Source organism: Ursus arctos, unplaced genomic scaffold (genome assembly GCF_023065955.2).
Source record: "Ursus arctos isolate Adak ecotype North America unplaced genomic scaffold, UrsArc2.0 scaffold_15, whole genome shotgun sequence".
Taxonomy (NCBI): domain Eukaryota; kingdom Metazoa; phylum Chordata; class Mammalia; order Carnivora; family Ursidae; genus Ursus; species Ursus arctos.
The window spans coordinates 50,276,118-50,298,185 of record NW_026622819.1 but is presented as its reverse complement, the minus strand read 5'-3'; positions in this window follow the sequence as shown (position 1 = coordinate 50,298,185).

Below are 22,068 nucleotides of genomic sequence, written 5' to 3'. Positions count from 1 at the left end.
CAAACCACTTGTGACAAAACGGAGGGACTTAGAGGGTATTATGCTGAGTGAAAAATTCAGACTAAGACAAGTGCCATATGATTTCACTCGTATGTGGAATTAAATGAAGCAAATGAATCAACAAAACAGTAAAATCAGACTTCTAAATTCAGAGAACTCATGATCCAGAGGAGAAGATGATGAGGAGATGGGCAAAATGGGTGAAGGGGAGTGGGAGGTACAGGCTTTCCATTATGGAACGAATAAGTCAGGAGAATAAAAGGCACAGCATGAGGAATATCATCAATATTGTTGTAATATTGTTATATAGTAACAGATGGTACTATGCTGGTGATGAGCAGAGCATCAATGTCCTGAAAGTAGGGAGAAAATGAATCACTATGTTGTACACCTGAAACTAATGTAACCTTGTGTGTTAACTATATTTTTAAAAAATAGCTCAATGTCTATCAACAGTATAACGGATACATGCGCTGTATATGTAACTTGTATACTCCTACCTCTGAAAGTGAAAACATCAAGATGCTAAAAACTATTCTCTGAATGGTGAATTAGGAGTGATTTCTGAAAAATAAAATTTCTGTTTTTTCTGTTTCTTGGGCTTTTTTCACTGAGCATATATTACTCTTTAAAATTTGGAATATATATACAAACCAAAAATCGCTATTAAGAGCAAACAAACACAATCAGTGAGGTGATGCTTCTTTAGAAAACTCTTGACCTGATCAGTTTCAGAAGACAACTTTCTGAAATAAGAAATGACACCCAGAAATGGAGACAATTACATGTACAAATTAGCATATACGATTCTGTTTAACTTCAGGCAAAATTAAAACCCCGAAATAATTTTTACATAAATTCTTCAAGCTCTTGAAGACACCTTCCAGCCCAGTGAACCTTGAGGCATTAATGTCAGAGTGTAGTCACCCTACATTAACTTAGACCCGTACTGATAGAGGACTACTAAAATTAGAATCTCTCCTTTGGAGATGACATAATGACAGCCTAAGTGAATTTTGCTCCCTCTGGAGAAAATGCTGGGAACAAGTACCATCTGGTATGTGTACGTACGCATGTCAGGGCATAACAATCCATCATGTCCTTTTGAGAACAATAAAATGGCTGCAAAATCAAAAGTTCACATTTTGAACAGTGTATTACACACCTCTGTTAACTTTACACCAACTGATATTCTTAATATTTTCTGGAATAAAGGCTAATAGACTGCAGGATATATTTCAAATATTTTATTCAATCATGACGATAAATCTGTGTAAAAATTACATGCCTTGAAGTATTAAATGGAGTATCAATATGGGTGGCCATGCTTATTCCCAAATATGTTTAATAAATATTTTTTAAAATAAGGTGATGAAGGGTGGTACAGGACTTAAAATTATTTTCTATGGGAAAAATTAAAAAATTATTTTTACATAGATTTCTGTGTGTATGTATGTATATGTGTATATATGTGTGTGTACACACACACATATATATATGTATATGTGTATGTGTATATATGTGTGTGTGTATAATGAGCTTCCTCATTAATGTAACAATATCTGACGTGGGAAACAAAGGCAAAAGAAAAAAATATATTTCCTTACTGCCTACAGCCTACTGACAAGTCCTTGAAAGAGGCAAAGTGACATTCCTCTAGGAACTCAGCTGCCTAGATTTTAATATTTGACTTAGCTTAACATTATCCTGAACCCTCCAGGATCCTCTAAGTCTACTTTAACATATAAAAATTCCTTTGGAAATTTCCTTTACCTCTACCCACCAAGATGTATGTTGGCAATCATCCCCCAAGCATATGACCCAACTATACACCTCTGAGTGGTCTCAGGACTGAGTTTTTAGTAGACAGTAGTAAATGACCTTTTCCTAACATGAGCTGGCCCCCTCAAGGTCTGGAAACCTTGTTTCCAAAATGCCTTGGAGGCTTGTGCTTGCTATCCCTACCCCCTCCCAACTTGAAAGTATATAATCTGCCATTCCTCATGACCCCACTGCAGCTCCTTCTCCCCATAGGTCCTACACCTGTGCTTTAATAAAACCACCTTTTTGCACCAAAGATATCTCAAGAATTCTTCCTCGGCCATTGGCTCCAGACCCCAACACTTCAAACCACATCAATATCCTAACAAAATAATAGCAAACAAAAACCAACACCTGAAAATGAGTAATAAGGAAGTTACAGGGATCACCAAAAGTGAAGGAGGTCATTTAACTTTAGGAAATTAATGTAATCCACCAAATTAAGAGATTAAACTAGAAAATTTCCTGGTGTTAACACATTCAGAAAAACAATTTGATAAAAAAAGCATAAAATATATTGCTTTTTAAGTAGCAAACTAGGAAAGTCCTGATAAAATTCACCTACGAATTTCAGGATAATGGTTACCTCTAGGGATAGAAGGATGATTTGACTGAGGAAGGGCATTGGGGACTTTCTAAGAAATATTATTTCAATATTGTATTTCTTGATAGTGGTTTGATGCATGTTAACTTTTTAATTAAACATAAATTACTTAATTACATATTCATGTTTGATGCATTTTTATGTGGTTAAAATATATCACAATAAAAAGTAAAAATAAAACAAGTAACATAGGTTACATTAAAAATTAGACATATTATCAATCTCTAGTCACACAACTTTAGAAAACAGATAATCTAAAATGATATTAGAAATTCATGAGAATTCTTTTAATTTTACAGATAAAAATTCAAAATTTCCACTTCGTTTGTGGTTTTGCAATATTTCGGTTTGTATCTTTTTCCCCAAAATGATTTTAATTTTTTTTAAGTTTTATTTGGGAGAGAAAGAGAAAAACCCCGTATGAGTGGGGGGAGGGACAGAGAAAGAGGGAGAGAGAGAATCCTCCTCGAGCAGACTCCCAGCTGACTGTGGAGCCCTGATTCCAACTTGGACTCCAGGCTTGATCCCAGCACCTTGAAGATTATGACCAGAGCTGAAATCAAGAGTTGGCTGATTAACCAACTGAGCCCTCCAGCCCTCCAAACTGAATTTTTGAAGAAAAATACAAACTAAGAACGATATGGTGGTATCACTTAATCACAAACACAACAAATATTAAATAGTCATTCAGAAGAATAGTTTCTTATCATTAATCTGACTGTATCTTTTATGCTTTTTATTGTTCCAGATAGATGGAAAGGAAGATTTTAGTTATTATGTCTTAACAATGTGCTTTTATTCCAAATCTTATGGTTTTGCTCAAAGGGAAGGATGAGAAAGAAAGAAATTGGAATTTTAACATATGAATGAAAAGTCAACCTGTTTTTAAAATCTTTTTTTCCCTTAAATTTTTAGTCATTTTGGAATTTCCAGTTCAATCTTTTAATGAAAAATGCTTTAGGTAATTTGGGTAAAACACTGACATTTGAAAATGATGTTTAAAAGGCTCTATAACTTGAAACTTTAAAAATGAACCATCAATTTTAGTCTTGCTGTTGTTTTAGAACTGCAATTAAACATGCCATATGTTAGCTAATCTGCAAATAATACATCTGTGTTCATTTGTGGAATTTCCCTCCTCCAGACTTCTATTCCAAGCTCCACTTAAGTAAAGAAGCATCCTGTGAGTTACAGTTACCACACTTCCCTTCTGTGGGCTGAAGATTTTGAAGTCCTCCATGTAGCCGTGTGTAATCTGCATTGAGCATAGAAGGCTTAGGTTGGTGGAGGGGAAGGAAGACAGGGGGATGATACAATTTTTAACACCTTTTCGTCAATAGTCAAAACAACAGCTTTTACTAAGTATTCACTCAATAGCTGTTAGGAATAATAAGTGTAATACGTAGTTTTACCTTCAAGAACTGTATCATATGTTTGAAGACATAACATACAGATACCACACACAACCACATATTGTATGAAGTAACAGATGCATGGGAGAAAAGCATGTATTAGAAGAGATAAGGGGAGGGGGGCGCCTGGGTGGCACAGCGGTTAAGCGTCTGCCTTCGGCTCAGGGCGTGATCCCAGCGTTATGGGATCGAGCCCCACATCAGGCTCCTCCGCTATGAGCCTGCTTCTTCCTCTCCCACTCCCCCTGCTTGTGTTCCCTCTCTCGCTGGCTGTCTCTATCTCTGTCGGATAAATAAATAAAATCTTCAAAAAAAAAAAAAAGAAGAGATAAGGGGAGGGACACCTGGGTGGCTCAGTTGGTTAAGCGGCTGCCTTTGGCTCAGGTCTTGATCCTGCTGTCCTGGGATTGAGCCCCATGTAGTCTGGTTCCCTGCTCAATGAGGAGACTGCTTCTCCCTCTCCCTTTGTCCCTCCCCCTGCTTGTGTTCTCCCGTGTGCTCTCTCTCTCAAATAAATAAAATCTTTTTTTTTTTTTAATAGAAGAGATAGGCGGGGAAAATGCACCTTTGGGGTGCATTTTTGCCCTTTCTGGCAAACTATTAATATTTTTCAGGGGCGCCTGGGTGGCACAGTCGTTAAGCGTCTGCCTTTGGCTCAGGGCGTGATCCCAGCGTTCTGGGATTGAGCCCCACATCAGGCTCCTCCACTGGGAGCCTGCTTCTTCCTCTCACACTCCCCTTCTGTGTTCCCTCTCTCGCTGGCTGTCTCTCTGTCAAATAAATAAAAATAAAATCTTAAAAAAAAATAATATTTTTCAAACCCCATTTAATGTCGCTTCCTCCATAAACGCTTTTCTGCCCATCCCACCCCCAGCCACCCCTCCACTCTCCACCGTGCATGCAGAGACAGATGTAAATTTTTTCTCTGTGCTCTCCTAGCACTTAGCACAGATTGCTAGGACTTTTGTGTTCTGAGCCCTTCCCTTCAGCCTGTACCTAAAAGCAACTATAACTACAGTAAAGCTGTTGCTTTTTTTCTTCCCCAAAGTATAGGAAAGTATTGTCCCTTTTTAGGGTTTAATGGTTTTGGTCTTGAAGAATCTAGAGAAGAGGAGGAGGGAAGGATAAGAGGTCTTTGGACCGAGGTCAGAAGGGAGTGTGTATCTCGATGCTTGGAGGTAGAAAGGATACATCAGAAAAATTGTTCTAGGCTTTTATGAATCAGGCCATTTCCTTCAGAACATGTGAGGAAAGACGAGAATCCATCTTTAACATCTGTTTGTAAATCATGCTGCTAAACAGCAAACAGTCCTTAGAGGCTAAATCGCAGGGGTCATGGCTTTATACCCACCTAGCCATGGCTTCAGACCTGTAACACTTGAATATTACACTTTTCACACTACACTGAAATAATCCATTTACATCTGTAGTGGGATAATATTTTGATATAATAACTGTTGGAGATATCTTTTCCTTTCTACTCCCCCCAGCCCACCCCCTCACCCTGCTTTTTATGTAGCTATTCACATTAAAATAGATCAGAGTGATGAATCAAATGCATAGAAAAAGGTTTAAAAAATACTGTTGAAAGTTTGGAGAGGATTTAACCTTGAAAGCAAAAGGTTTTAGTCTGTATGAGCTTGCTAATTCAGAATGCAAAAGGTCAAGCCCTAAAAAAGAAAGCTCGTATCATAAAAAATATATACTCAAAAAAATAAAGACAGACAAATCTGTCTTCACTCCTCAAGCCTAAGAATGACACACAAGGTTAGAGTTTGTGGGATCCTGGACAAAAATAACAGACTTTCCAAGAGCGTGCTGTCAATGACTGACTGCCCAGGAGCCAGTGGGGAGGCTGTGCCATATCTAGAGACCTAAGTGAGTGCCATCTAACACCTGTATGGAGGGTACAGTCCATCTAAGACCCATTAACCAATATTAACAGGTTCGGCAGAAAGGATGTGCAGTCTGCCAAGCCCTGTCCAAATTATTCTTTGCCAACAAGGCCCCTCCTCTTGACAATAAAGGAAATCACTAAAAACATCAATGCAAACAAAGCAGCAGCATCACACCCCCCACCCTGCTCCTGACCCCTGCTTAAAAAAAAAAAAAAAAAAAAAAGTTAGGCAAAGTAAGGTGTAGAACTCTAGATACCTAGAGGACAGATGGTAGTTTGAGAGGAGAAACATTCAGCTTGTACACATATGTGAGACTGTAAAGAATTACCTAAAATTGTTCCACATATTAGCAGGGACAATTTGGTCCTTTCCTCCTGCAGACAGCTGACCTTGTCTGGAGACATTCTGGTAGTCACACATTGGCAGGGAAGAAAAGGCGGGGGTGGGGAGGATGTCTATTAGCATCTAGTGAGTAGACTACGGCAATACTGCTAACTACCCTAGAATACACACAGCAGCCTTCTTACAACACATAATTATTTATGGCTCCAAATGTCAATAGTGTGGAGGTTGTAGAAACTGTGCCCTAGAGCGCGGCCTGCAGTAAAAAAATAAAAAACAAAACAAAAAAACTTTTGTTATGCTTATTCTGTATTAGAATGTGATCTACATGGGATGCCTAAGTTTTATTTTGTCTAAAAATTAAGGTTAAGTGGAAGAGAAGAATATTCTCTGCAAATGGAAGAGAAAACTCTCAAGGTGATCTTTAAATTATTTTTTTCTTCCAACTCTGTGCTCAGTGATACCATATTGGTAATTTGAAATTGGTCATAGTGGAGTATGTACATCAAAGAAGTTGGCAAACATAACAAATTGGAGCTTTTTCTTTTCTTTTTCTTTTATTTTTTTAAGATTTTATTTATTTGACAGAGAGAGACAGAGAACGAGAGACAGAGAGCATACAGAGCAGGCAGAGGGAGAAGGAGAAGCAGGCTCCTCGCTGAGCGGAGAACCTGACATTGGGTTTGATTCCAGGACCCTGGGATCATGACCTGAGCTGAAGGCCAGAAGCTTAACTGACTGAGCCACCGAGGCACCCCTGGAGCTTTTTATTTCCCCAGAGAGCTGTTAAATATTTACCAGCATACCACTGAACAGTGAGATTAGCGCTTTTGAAAGATTAGTAGTTAGCTTGGGTAATAAGAGTAGGAGGAGGAAGCCCAGTTGGAATCTAGTGAGAGTCCAAATGAGAAATTGTTATGCCTTATTTGCCAGATATACTGGGGTTGAACAGAAGGGGAGAGATTGAAGAGTATTAAAGAGATTTAGTTGTGATTAACTGGATGGGGGCATCAGTTGCTTTGGGCCATTGGGTGGATAATGGCACCATTTACTGAAATGAAAAATCCATGAGGGGAACAGGTTTGAAGTAAATGGTGGTAAGCTACCTTTTGGACATGTAAAGTTTGACGTGCCTCCAATATTAAGCTAAAACATCAATCAAGCAGATGGACACAGACATATGCTCATTAGTGTAAACGTATGAAGGACTAAGATTTGCTATTACTAATATTACTGAATTCCAATATTCAAATGGAATTGGAATTAACTTCACTTAATGGCATGAGATTTTAGAATTTTATTCCATCTTATCTCTCCTCCTCCCCAACACCCATATTCCCTCTTTCTTAGATGTTGGGCATCAATCTGGAAATCCATATTTTTTTTTTTAAAGATTTTATTTATTTATTCGACAGAGATAGAGACAGCCAGCGAGAGAGGGAACACAAGCAGGGGGAGTGGGAGAGGAAGAAGCAGGCTCATAGCGGAGGAGCCTGATGTGGGGCTCGATCCCATAACGCCGGGATCACGCCCTGAGCCGAAGGCAGACACTTAACCGCTGTGCCACCCAGGCGCCCCGGAAATCCATATTCTAACCCCAAGGACTTCAGTTGCTTCTTAGTAAGCAATTTTTATTTACACCTAGACATATGGGTGAAGAGCTCTGTCCTTTCGGACAATTCATTTCTCAGAGCTCTTTACACCTTCTGTCTTTTCCATGAAGATAATGGCAGTTTCCACAAAGTCAGTGAGGGGTAGGCAGTGGCCAGCCATCATGGTCATAGACGTGCTACATGTCCAGAGAAAAGCAGATCGAGGCTTGGAGCCTCTGCGGGCAAATAGGATTTAGAAAACATGAAGAATCCTGGAGGTCAAGAAATGTCATTCATGACACTAGAATCGTTTGGCTGCCTTGGAAAATTTTTTGTTTTTGTCTTATTTCACTTTAAAACTCTCTGTGAAAGACAAAGACAAAAACAAAATAAAACTCTTTGGGGAAAAAAAAAACAACTAGTGACATGAGGAAGACCGCTGGGAAAGTGACTGCAACATTTTGGGTGGTGAGATATGTGACGTGTGACGCTGGCAGGAGCAAGGGTGAGCAAACAGAGTTAGCAAGTATTTTATTTATGCCTAATATTGCCTTCATCTGTTGACATATTCTTTCAAGCCCCTAGCATTTCCCAAGAGTCAGTGAATGAGTTTTTCCCTTGCCAAATGCCAGATGGTTGGCGTCTTATTTGTAGAATTAAAAATAAACATATCATTCCCTAATTGTTTTGCCCCATCCTCGAACCCACAAGTCTTTCTAGGTCTTTCTTCCAGATGATGGAGAAACAAATGCTGAAGTTTCGTATGTTCTTGTTTAACTCAAGACCTCAATTCAGTTTGCTCAGACTTACAGCCTGAGTTTCCATAAAAGTTTTTAAGCAACTGTCATAGATCTGGCCTTCTCTACTACACTGGGACAAGTGGCAAACTGAAAATAGGATTATTTCTCTCTTAGATGTGTATCTTCTTTAATGTGTATACTCTAGACGTTCAAAAAAAACTGAGTTTGAGTACCATTTCTGCTAAATAAGAAATTATATTGGTATGTGTCTCGTGGAGTTTTGGAAAACATATATAAAGCTTGTACTGGCAAGCTATGTAAGTCTGACTGATAATGTCTGGCAGCTACTATGGACTAAATTGGCCATCTTATATGTGAATCATATTGTTCATAGTCCTGAAAAATTGTCAATGCAAACTCCACTCCACAAATTATAAACTAATGGACAGTGCATAAAGTAAAATTCCCATGGTAACATAAGTAGTACAGGAGAGAGAAGGGAGATTCAAACTCAGTCTGTCCGCCTTGAAAGTAATTGTTCTTTTCAGTATGAAATTATATCTCATATTAGACCTGGCTTCCAAACTTCCCTCTTACTAGCATTAACACCTAATTTACCTATAATCACAAGTTCTTAACTTTAATTGCTTAACACGTTAAGAAAAAATACTAATTATATAATACTTTGTTATTTTCATGTCTATTAGCAAGATAACTGTCCAGGATAATAAACACGTGTTAAGTACCTAATATGTTTTAGCTCAGAAATAGTGAGCTATTCTGTATTAGCTCCAAAATAGTGAAAATACTAATTCCTAAATTTCCCAAATTTAAGAGTATGATGAATTCAAATATTGATAGAGTTATAGCAAAAAGGGTAATCAAATTCAAGATTACTGGGATTATAAATTGGCAAAATAACTTTGGACAATACTTAGATGTTACCTAATATAGTGGAAAATATTGAATATCTGATTCTGTTTTATTTTCATCACCCAAATATTCTTTTTTAGGTATGGAAGGAGACATATGTAAGGACATTTGCTGCAATATTTGCAGCAGAAAAAAAAATGGTAACACCCTGAAGTTCAATGACAAGGTGAATGGTAATTACGGTATGTCTATGTTCTGGGACAGTATGAATTAGCTACAGAGATGAAAGATTTCTATCTACTTTTTCAGAAAGAATGCTAAGACTTTGTAGCAATAAGAATGTTTCAGAAAAAGTGTGCTAACATTTCTTTAAAAAACATTTACCCCCTATTTTGCAAAAGAGGAAACTATCTTCATAGATTAAATTCCCAAGGGTCAAGAATATCCTTGTATGCAAACTTAGGTCTATCTCGTAACAACAAACCATGTTCCTAGATAGAAGAAATCAGAGTTATTAAAGACAGAACCTCAGAGATCTAGTTTAGTTCAGTGGCCTCTTCCACATATTCTGAAGGGCCTAAGAGGGACCATGAGTTTGCTAAAAGGGAACACCCTTCACTTTTAGTCTCCCTACACCACCACTACACCCCCTTCAACTTCAAATACAATAGCTACACGTTTTTATTGATTTTAAGAGTTTGCTGGAAAAGAATTTTCAAAAAAGTGTTCTATGCTAATACCCACACAAATCCAAATACCTCAAATTAAAAATAAAGGAACCAAAGCCCAGAGAGGGAAACTAGGTTGCCCACGGTCAAAGCAGAGAATGAGAATGCCAAGTCCACGTGGCCTTCTGGTATACCATGCTGCTTCTGCACATTCTCAGATCCTAACCCAGGTGCCTCTTTGAACTAGCAGAAAAAGTCACTCACTAGAAAAGGGGTCATGCAGAAAAACACATTCAGGAGGCACCAAAGACCAAACAAGTGGAGGCTGGGCCCAAAGAGGGAAAACTGAAGCTGCAGATGGGTAAGAAGGGTGAGGAGCCTTTCTTCATATTTTTTGCTTTTGACATACATTTTCAGAGGTTCTGTTTTTCTCTTGGAGCTAGCTGGAATAAATTTTCAAAGGGGACTAATTGCACTCTTCTCGGGGGAAAAAAGTAATTGCTTCGCAGTTTAATTGAAAGAGGATAGATTAGTTTCCGCCGATGGTTTGTCTTCTTTTAGTAATGGAGACTCACTGAAAATGAACAGCCGAGGAGCAGAGGAAATGGGTTCTTAGGGCCCAGGCTGATGGGTGACCAGAATATTAACACTGGTCTCACTTCCTCTGTTGAAATTTCAGGAACTATTTGTCTTTTGTTTACCCTTCATCATTAGTTCCTGTGGTCTTCACACGTCACCAAGAAGCCCCAAGCTTGGAAATACTGTTGTACAAAGTTGTATGAGAATACTGGATTAGAAGTAGGACACCTGCTTTACATAAACTTGGGAAAATCCCTTTTAATCCCACAGTATATCCTTTTGCCACTTATAATTAGACCTAAAGAACATAAATTCATTTCGAGAAAATTTTTGGATTCATATTTAGAAGTCATGCTTTCCGCTCACTTTAGGTATTTCTTTTTGTGTGAAAGGAGATCAGTTCATGTACCTATTGGCTTCCCCCTGCCTCTTCACATATGGATTCTCTGGGAGGGAAAGTTGATCTCATAGAGTTAGAATGATTCAGAAGAATGAACTGGCCAGGTTCAGTTTAGCTCTTTTTTTCATTGTAAACAAGGAATCTCATCTGATGTTCCCAGGGTGTATACTTTTGCATCTGGCTGTCCCAGAATGGAATTGCCTGAGATAGGAAAGCAGAATCTGCTAATTCTTGAGTAATGTAGATACATTATAGCTAATAATGTAGATAATGCTTTGACCTTCATCTGCCATTCTTGTTCATTCTCGGTCTCATTCTCACGCTCTGGAACACGTGTGGAAGAGATGTGGCCACTCAAAGACTTTGCCACCTTCAATGTGGCAGTTACTCTTCTAGATCTGGGGATGCAATGGTGATATTGACAGATAAGGACTGTTCAAATGGAGCTTACATTCTAATGGCAGAAATAATAAAAAGCACTAAACAAGTAATTGTTTTAGGATAATGGTACAGACAATAATTAACTGAGGGGAGTAACTTGAGTAGTAAATGGACTTTTGAACTGGGTCTAAAACAAGAAAAATAGGCAGACAAGTGAGAATCTGAGGCGAAAACATTCGAGGCAGAAGGAAGAACAAATGCAAAAGATCTCGGCGTGTTCAAGGAACGAGGGGAACATGGGGGGGGGCAGCTGATACAACTGGAGAATGTGATAAATGGGAACAAATGTAGGAAGTTAGAACAAAGTGAAAGGCAGAAACTTGTTTGTTCCAGTGAAAGAAATGATACATTATTTGATACAATATCACAGGCATGCTATTTTTTAAGGTGGTCACAGGAAGAGAGAGAAAAATGGAATCTTTCCTTAAAGGAAATATTTTAAAGTTTAGAAATACAAGGAATTTGATTATTGAAATTTAAATGAGAATTTTGTTTTTGTTGTTTTACTTATTATTTTATGCCTAACATCCCATTTCCCTTTTTCCTTTTTATATTGTCTTATGATCATGCACAAAAACAAGGAGCTGGTGACATGCTGTCACCTGACTGTGTCTCACACACACGGAGCCTAAGCAAGACACAGGGGGCGGGGAACCTATTGGAACTTTAGAAGAGATAAGCAACAGACAGCTAGAAGTCACATCTGAGTTGTTTTAGGTCTATCTCTGCCATCAGTTGTGGATCTGAGCAAGCCCTCTCGATCTCAATTTCTTCTTTAATAAAGATCAGGAGATTCTTAACTCTTCCCTTCTCTCAGCTGCCCAAAGGAAGAAAACCCTTTCAATTCTAGCTCTGAAACATTTCTTAAATTATCACACTCCTTACATCCCCAGGTTAGCTAGACAGAATCTATCTCATCTACCTCCAACTTTTTTCTGTATGATTTGCCTCCTCCTCCACCTTCTTTCACAATTTATGGAGGTTTAATAATAATGCAACAAAGGAAGAAGAGTGCACCGGGAAATGATGTAGACAGAGATTCGAGTATGCAGCTCATTTATCTGAGGAATAGCACAATGTTCCCATGCATTTAGTCATTCTAGGAACAGCAGGTTGAGAAAGGAAGGCGGAGTAAACACACTTAATTCTGCAGTAATGACATTGAGTGAGAGTCAGGGCATTGAACTATTTAAAACAGCAGACCATCCATCGATAGCATGAGAAATATATTGTGTAGCCTACAAAATGCCAAGATTTAAAGTAGAGGAAACAGCATACAGCATTCACATATCTAGCTTCTCTTTAAACTTTGGAAGAGCCAACATATTTGATCTACAGGTTTGCAGGCAGCTATTACTGGTCGCTCTGCAGAAGCTGCCCCATCTGCAGAAGATATGAATCCTTGCAACTTTGCTCATCTCTACCCTGCTTACTCTAGGAATTTAAATTATCTGCCTTTCTCCTATAGGCAGTGAAGTTGACGTCTCTTGGCTTAAGAGAATGTAGGCTGATGCTCTTAAAATAACAAGATTATTCCATGGTTTTGTATACTTGCCCTTTACCTAACTCACCCTGTGGGTTTGCACAAATCCCAGATACGCTTCAATTTCCTCAACTGCATATTTGATATTATTTACCTCACAATACGGACGTGTAAGTGAAGTGCTTTGAAGTGTTTGAAAACACAGTGAAAAGCAACTTAGAGCTTACTAATTGAGTAGCTGTTGCTGAAGGTTTTACAGGAATTTTAGAAGTGGTGCTGGGGTTTTCTAGAGTAAGAACTGGGGATTTGGAATCCAACCTGCCTTAAACAATGTAAGGGGAATCTATTTTGGAATGTTCCAGGCATCCATAAAATCTTTTGATAACATCTGAATTTTTCTCATTGGAGAACAAATTCTTCCATAAGAAAAATCTATTTGGTTTGGTTCTGGTGGTACTGAATTCACTTCTGGCTTTAGGAGTAATTTTGCCGCTCAGACTTTACCAATTTAAAGCACTGAAACCCTCTCCCTCTGCTCTCCCTTATCCATAGAGAGTGATTAGTTTAGAAACGGGTAAGTAGCCGAACCACAACTAGTGAGGCAGATGATGCATCATGGATTTTGTGGAGGTGATAACAATCTCTCTCTCCTTCTTGTCCTTGAGACAGTGAGGATGTAACTTCGGACTGTCAGAGGCCACCTAGTGGAGAGAGCTTGAAAGTACCTAACCCAAGTCAAGCAAAGCTGGCTGAAAAATGGGTAAAAGGGAAAGATATCCCGATAAATTCTTGGACTTTGGCTTGCTACATTTTGATTCTGCGAGTCAGGAGATGCCAACATCAACTTCACCAGTTTACAGTGGGGGCCTCCATGAAAATGAAGTCAACAAAGAAGAAAATGTAATAGAGAAAGAGAGGAAATGAGGACTAATGAAATTAATCTGATGTCCCAGATCCAGCCAATGCCCAATAGCTTTTCTCTGAAGCCCTGAAGATTTCATTTATGCAAAGCAGTAAGTTCATGCTTTTATTTCACCTAATTTGAGTTATAGTCTATTACCTGCATCTGGAAGACTCTTTATAAATACACTACAATGTTAACACTTTATATACTTAGCCTTTAATTTTATAGTCCATTCTATTATTCATAAATGACTCCTGTGATTTTGTCTCCTCTAATTCAGCCAAAAAATGCAAGACAAGACCATAGACCATCCATGACATACCCCTCAACTATCTCCCAGTGGACCTTTATATAATAATATATAACAGACACTAAATAGGTAGTGGTTGTATTTGTATTTGTTGATTGATGGGGAACAATAGAGGACTGCTATTTGTTAGAATACATTTCATGGATGAACTAGTAATACAAGGGGAAAGCTGTCCCTGGGATGGGGGGGGGGAGTTAAATACATTCTATCTACCCAAGTATTCAGGGGTCCTATTTAATTTTATATTTTCTTAAAGTCAAGAAGCACTAACATGCATAGTAACTGCCTAAGAATAATATTACTGACAATAGCTACCTAATGTTAACTGAACACTTGCTATATGCCAGATACTCTGACCACTTCAGGTTCATGATCGCATTTAAACATGTAGCAATCCCATGAGGTATAGAATTTATGGTCCTCATTTTACAAATGAGGAATTTGGGGCTGATCATAATTAAAAGCTTTTCCTAGTGTCTTATAGTGGTGATACTGGGACTCAAATCCAGGTAGATTCCAAATACTGTGCTCTGTAGAAAGTCCATGAATATTTTACAAGAGAACAGAAATTCAGCAACCAAAGACTTATTTTACCAGATAAGGAACATGAGCATTCAAGTCAAATCATTTCAAATATTCTCCATATTTAATAAAAATCTACCCAGCACTGTTTGCATAGTCTAGTAATAGAGATCTACTAAAACCAATTTTTATTTCTGTAGATTTGCTAGGAAAAAAAAAAAACCTAGTTAAACAAGATCTTTCTGGCTCTGTATTCTGTTTTGGCAAAAATTGAAAAGATACAGTTTTTCACAAAACCCTGTCTGGTTTACATTATTCAAAGTGTAACTTTTCTTCATCTCATTAGAACACCACATTGGCCTTATGTCCTTTACAGGGCACGGGCTTACAGAGTGAGAGTTCATTACTTTCCTGATGAATTAGAAACATCTGTGAGGCTGATAGATTGCTCATCTAGAAAGGACGAAGTGAAATACTATTAATTCTTTATTAAGGTAAAAGCAGCATCAACATTATCAGAAAAACTGATATACCTCGCCAGCTAACTGAAGGTTTATGTTCCTTTGATGTATTAAATGTCATTTCTTATAGGAGATCTAATTTATGCCTCTGTGATTAGCTTTTTAGAAATACATAAATATTTCGTTTCATTATTAAACGTATATTCTTTTTGTGGGAATTTTAGTTTATTTACTATAATATGTAGCAGTTACTTGACCTTGAAGAATGAATATACAGAAAAAATGGACTCAACTGGAAAAAGACAAAAAGTGAAATATACATCTAAACACAAGGTTTATTCTGAGATATATTAAGAATTAAATCTTAATTTCTTTGAAGAACAGTTAGTTCTTAAAACAGAAAGTAAAATATGGCCTAAAACCTCTTTGAATCTTAAAAGGTCAAACTTGACTGTATGGTGTTATTTTTAGTCAGGCTCTGTAATATCTTTAGCCATCAAGAAGATAGGAGATTTATGCTTCTATTTTTTTTTTTATCTCAGATGATACAGAGACCAAAGCTGGTATTAAATTTTTATTAATGATTACAATCCAATATGTATTAATAAAGTTACTTTTCTAGCAAGTATTCATATTGAAAATTATTTCCAGAGCCCAAATAAAAGAGTCAAAAGTTAAAAATATTAGAGGGATCTATAATCTGTTTAGCTTATTCTCATAAATCGACTTTCCTGTTGTAATACCAAAGCAAAGAATTTCTTAACAGAGCTTAGACAGATTATGGATTCTTTAACTATAATTAAACCTATTTCATAGTCTAAGGTCTGAGTGACAAAGCTAGACTCTGGTACAATTTAAGATAGTCAATATTTTAGTCAGGATAAAGGCCATAGAAAATCTGATTAAAGGAGGCTTTTGAAACCTCGATTTTAAAACATTGTAGGACATAAAGCAAATGCCAAAAGAAAAGGAGTCCTGGGAGTGTAAGCTTTGGATGAAAGGATTAGGACTTATGTGCCATCTATATTTCTGATTTGGGTATTTATGAATACGAAGGGAAACGTTACTTCTCTACAAGGAATATGCAGTACCAAGAGTTCTGTGCGCTTTCAAAAAAGTCTGAGTACCTCGAGGAGACAACTAAGCTAAAGATTCTGTGTCTCCATTGTGAATAGAAGAAAACCTCATTCACAGCAGGACTGATGGGGAGGGGTGTGGGTCAGATATCCAGGCTAAGATGCCTGAGAGCAGGCTTAGGAATTGCCCAGAAGCAAGCCAGAAAAATCACGGAGTTCAACCCGTAGGAAGTGGTTCCATCTGAATCCTGCAGGGTTAAATCTTTACTTCTTTAGGTACACGTTCTCTTTTAGCTAAAATATAACCTAATAGAATTAAAAGCAATTTTAATAGATAAAAATTGTTTTATGGACATTTTTTTCAATATCCAAATTCTCTATTAGACTCAAAGTAAACTCAATTTTCACAAAGTGTACAAATTTTTAGAACCAAGTCAATTATCTAATTACTAACTGCTAGTAGTGAACAGTGCATATTAAAAAGGCTGTTTAAAGTACATAACACGCATTAGGTCGTAGAATCATCACCCTATAAGGTGGGTACTATCTGTCGAGTTTACCCACAAAGGCGCAGTGAGATTGAGTTAACTGACCAAATATTCAGCTCCTAAGTGGCAAGACTGAGCCTTGAACCCAGACATGTTCCAGAATCTGTGCTCTTAACTATGACGTTGCACTGCTTCTTTTTCCTTTTTTTTTTAATGAAGATTTTATGTATTTGACAGAGAGAGAGAGTGTGAGAATGCAAGTGAGAGCACAGCGTGGGGGGAGGGCAGCAGAGGAAGAGGGAGATGCAGGCTCCCCGCTGAGCAGGGTGCCCGGGGCAGAGGCTCCATCCCAGGACCCTGGGATCATGACCTGAGCCGAAGGCAGACCGTTCACCAGGCACCTGCACTCCTCTTTAAGTGGAGACACTTATTTTTAACACTTGAGAGTTGAATACATAGAAATTTAGCATCTTTTCAAGATGACCATGAACGTATCTGGCATTAAATGCTTCATTACAAAAACCAAAACTGAGATAAGAAATTCCAGATAGAATGCAACAATATACCGAAAATTTTCTGAGAATCTGACAGGCTTTTTTTTTTTGTAAAATCTTAATTTAGAGAAAAAAATTGTGAATTACCTACAAAAGTGTCTGACGATGGGTTCTCAGTGACTTTGCATACATTGTGACTACCAGTGATGTAGATTTTGGAAGATGGGGATTTTTAGGAGGTTTTGAGTACATTTTTTTCCTTCCTTTAAGGTTATTTTTGACATTGAGAAAGAAAGTATCTATGGAGAATTTCATTTGAAAAAGTTTTGCTATTGGTGAATAGATACAGAAATTCTGGTATAACCAAACAATGAACTACTACTCAGAAATAAAAAGGAACGAACTACTGACGTATGTAACAGTACAGAGGTATTTCAAAAGCATCATACTTAGCGAAGGAAAGTAGAGAGAAAGACTGCATAGCACAGGACACCATTTATATGAAGGTACAGAAAAGTTGAGCCTTTCGTAACAAATGTAAATCAGATCAGTGATTTCCAGGGGCGTCGGTGAAAGATGGACTAAAGAGGGACAAGCAGACAACTTTTGGGGTTCTTAGTATTATGATAATTATATCATAGTCCATCTCTCTCTCTCTCTCTCTCACACACACACACTGAAATATTCACTTTAACGGGTAAATTTTACTATATATATATATATTTTTTTCTACCACAATAAGCCTGGTTTTTAAAATATTTAAACTTCAACTTAATATTTTATTCAGGGAATTAACTGGATTTTGGAGACAAAAATTTGGGTTGATATCTCAATATTATTTTTAAAAAGATTTTATCTATTTATTTGACAGAGAGAGAGCACGTGCGCACAAGTAGGGGAGTAGGAGAGGGAGAAGCAGTCTCCCCGCTGAGCAGGGAGCCCAGTGTGAGCCTCGATCCCAGGACCCTGGAATCAGGACCTGAGCCAAAGGCAGACGCTTAACCAAGCCACCCAGGTGCCCCGGTACCTCAACATTTTAATGTGATACTATTACTTTTTTATTTTGATAAATGCTTAAGAAGGTAGGAGGACTTGATTTTTTGTTAGGCAAGTACTAAAATTTTAGACAATATTATGCAAAGAAAATGCCAGAATACAATTTATCTTTCTACTTATCAGTATTTTCCCTTCAGCAAAATCAGATTTTCAGTTTTGGAACTATACATGGATTCCAAAACCTAATGTCTATTCTGAAGTAAGGCATTCACTAAAAACAGTCACTTTCGCCATTTGGCTACATCCATGGTGACAGGGTATTTGACTAAATATTTCGGTTGAAATCATTTGTTTTCCAACCTGTTATCTGATAATTAGTAAGCACATAGAATGCAAGTTCTCTCACCATTTTATTTGTATTAGTTAATCTTGCTGCCTTTTTTTTTAGCAATGATTAAAGGAAGTTTTCTGACTGGTAAGGACGGTGGCAAGGTGAATCTTTCATGTCCCCTTTTGAAATAATGCATTTTTTATTGGCCTATCTCTAAAGTCAAGTAAATTACAGTTCATTTAGTTCAGCATGTCAGAGGCAGATAACTTTTTATTTTTACATTTAACTTCATGGATAAACTTTATGTTTTATTATCAGACCAAAGTTTTTCCTGTATATAAAAGGATAACGTTATAACACATAGCTATTTTCTTTTTTTTTAATTTTTTATTATTTTTTTTTATTAATAATGATTTTTTATTATATTATGTTAGTCACCATACAGTACATCCCCGGTTTCCGATGTAAGGCTCGATGATTCATTAGTTGTGTATAACACCCAGTGCACCATGCAATATGTGCCCTCCTTACTACCCATCACCGGTCTATCCCATTCCCCCACCCCCCTCCCCTCTGTAGCCCTCAGTTTGTTTCTCATAGTCCATAGTCTCTCATGTTTCATTCCCCCTTCTGATTACCCCCCCTTTCTTTATCCCTTTCTTCCCCTACTGATCATTCTAGTTCTTATGTTCCATAGATGAGAGAAATCATATGATAGTTGTCTTTCTCTGCTTGACTTATTTCACTAAGCATTATCTCCTCCAGTGCCGTCCAACACATAGCTATTTTCTGATACTTTTATATTCTGGATCTTTTTGCTAAATGTAGAAAATAAAAGGACATTTGGCTAAAAATCCTATTTTAGGTGGTGAAGCTGTTTATCAAATATTTCTTCATAAACTAACAAATATAAGATCGTGTGTGTGTGTGTGTGTGTGTGTGTGTGTGTTTAAAGAGTAGATTGTTCATGAACACTTTTCTTTCCTTAGGAAATTTTGGGTTGTACTAAAAGCTTTGGAGGAATTTTACAACCCTGATATAATGCCACTGGGTGAGTTAAGCTGAGGATTGCAAACTCCCTCACTTTGCATCAGTTGACCTTGACACCGCTGTGTCACAATCAAGGCTCATGAAATCCTAATTTATGTAAAGAAGGATTCTAAACAGCAGATTTAAGAGAATTCTGAACAAGGTTTTAATGTTAGTTAATAGTGCATATGTAGGATACAGATCTCCTAATTCTTATTTCAGGGAAGACTTCTTTATTTCCTAAGAACTCTTGACTTTATTGAAGCAAAGATTAAAAAATATTTTATTAAAGCTTTAAATTTTCTTCTGTTAAGAAAACAGAAGTAATGTGCTCATTAGAAAAGGATGTGTTTATCTTGCTAAACAAAGGCTTATACTCACTAAATGCGCTGAATGTTTTTTCCTAATGTACCATTTCTGCATTTCAATGTTTTTATTAATAAAATGAGCATTTCACTTATTAACATCTAAGTATACATTCCTTTTCTTACATGGGTTGTTTTTTCTACTGATATATACTTGTTTGGTAGCCTCGTAGCCTTGAAGAATAAAAGGTGCCCTAAATCTTATAAGGTCAAACTTGATAATAAGGAGTTACTTTTAACAAACAAAAGCAAAAATAAGATCTCAATTATGTATCTTACAATGAGATCTTTTTTAAGAAAATAATTTAAAATACAATCAACTTAACAGAAAAATTGTGGATAGCTGTGACAAGTGAAACTGTAATTCCCTGATTACCAAATGTGCAAACAGAACAGAATCAGAAGAGGATCTACATGTGTATGCTTATATGCTCTACAGAGATAAAGCTGTAAGTTTCCATTAAACATGGCATGCCATTCCTTGGCTTTTAATATGTTGCACTTACATTATTTAGTTGAAGGTATTTTCCTGATTTCCCATGTGACATTTTTAACACTTGGATTATATAGAATGCTATTTCTTATTTCCCAAGCGTGGAGGGGTGGGGGTGGTTAATTTCCTATGAAAAATTTCTCTATGGTAAAGAATGTATTCTTTATTGCCCAGTATTGGTATATTTTAGAAAATGTTCTAGATGCACTAACACATTTATTCTGCATTGGGTTAGTATAACACTATTTCCCCAAAAATCAGTTTTCTTCATCTATTTTTACTGTTTTTTGGTTTTTGTTTTTTGTTTTTTTTGCTTTATACACAGGGAGAAAGGAGTTATCTTCGATTATGATTGTGTATGGATTTACCATTTTAGTTATAATGACTATTGTGCTAATTACACTTAACATGAAATGTACTTTACCTTTTTAAGTGTACAACAAAATATTGTTAATAGACAAGATGTACAGATCTCTGGAACTTTTCGTCTTGCATAATTGAAAGTTTCCATTGATTAGCTTTTCCCTACTTCCCTACTCCCCCCAGTCCCTGCCAACCACCATTCTACTCTGCTTTTATGAGCTTAACTAGTTTAGACACCTTGAGCGTAAGTGAGATCATACCATATTTGTCCTTCTGTGACTGGCTTGTTTCAGTTAGCCTGAGGTTTTCAAGGTTATGTCAGGGGTTTCTTCTTTTTATTTTTTATTTTTAATTTTTTTTAGGGATTTCTTTTTAAAGGCTGAATAATATCCCATTGCATGTATATACTACACTTTTTATTCATCTGTTGATGGACATTAAGGTTGTTTTTACATTTTAGCTGTTGTGAATTGTGCTGAACATTACAATGTGATCCCCATTAATATCTCAATGCAAATGTTTACAGAAATTGAAAACACAATTCTAAAATTCATATGGAACCACAAAGGATGTTAAAAAACCAGAACAATTTTTAAAAACGAACAAAGCTAGAGGCATCAAATTTCCTGATTTCAAAATATTTTTACAAAGCAGTAATAATTTCAACAGTAGGGTACTAGCATAAAAAGCAGCACAATAGACCAATGGAACAGAATAGAGAGGCCAGAAATAAACCAACAGCTATGGTCAACTGATCCTAAATAAGAGTTCCAAAACTACACCATGGTGAAAGGAGGGCCTCTTCAATAAAGGATGCTTAGACAACTGCAAAAACGGCATATTCACACAAAGAGTGAAATTGGAACTCTATCTTACACCACACACCAAAGCCAACTCAAAATGGATTAAAGGCAATTTAAGACCTGAAGCTATAGAACTCCTAGAAGACAACAAAAGGGGAAAGTTCCGTGACATTGGTCTTGCTAAGGATTTCATGGAAATAACAAAAACAAAAATAGACACATGGAACTACATCAAACTAAAAAGCTTCTGCACTCCAAAGATAGCCATCAACATCAGTGTGAAGATGCACCCTGTGGAATGGGAGAAATACGTGCAAACTACGTGCTGGGTAAGGGACTCATTTCTAAAATAGATCAGAAGCTCCTACAGTCACACAAACAAATAAGAAAAATCTTAATAATCCAAATTAAAAAATGGACTGAAGACTGCAATAGACATTTCTTCCAAGATGATTTACAAATGACCACAGGGTGTGTGAAATGATGCTCAATGCCATTAATCATCGGGGAAATGGAAAGCAAACCCATAATGAAATATCCCTTCGTACCCGTTAGGATGGCTATTATCAACAAACAAAAA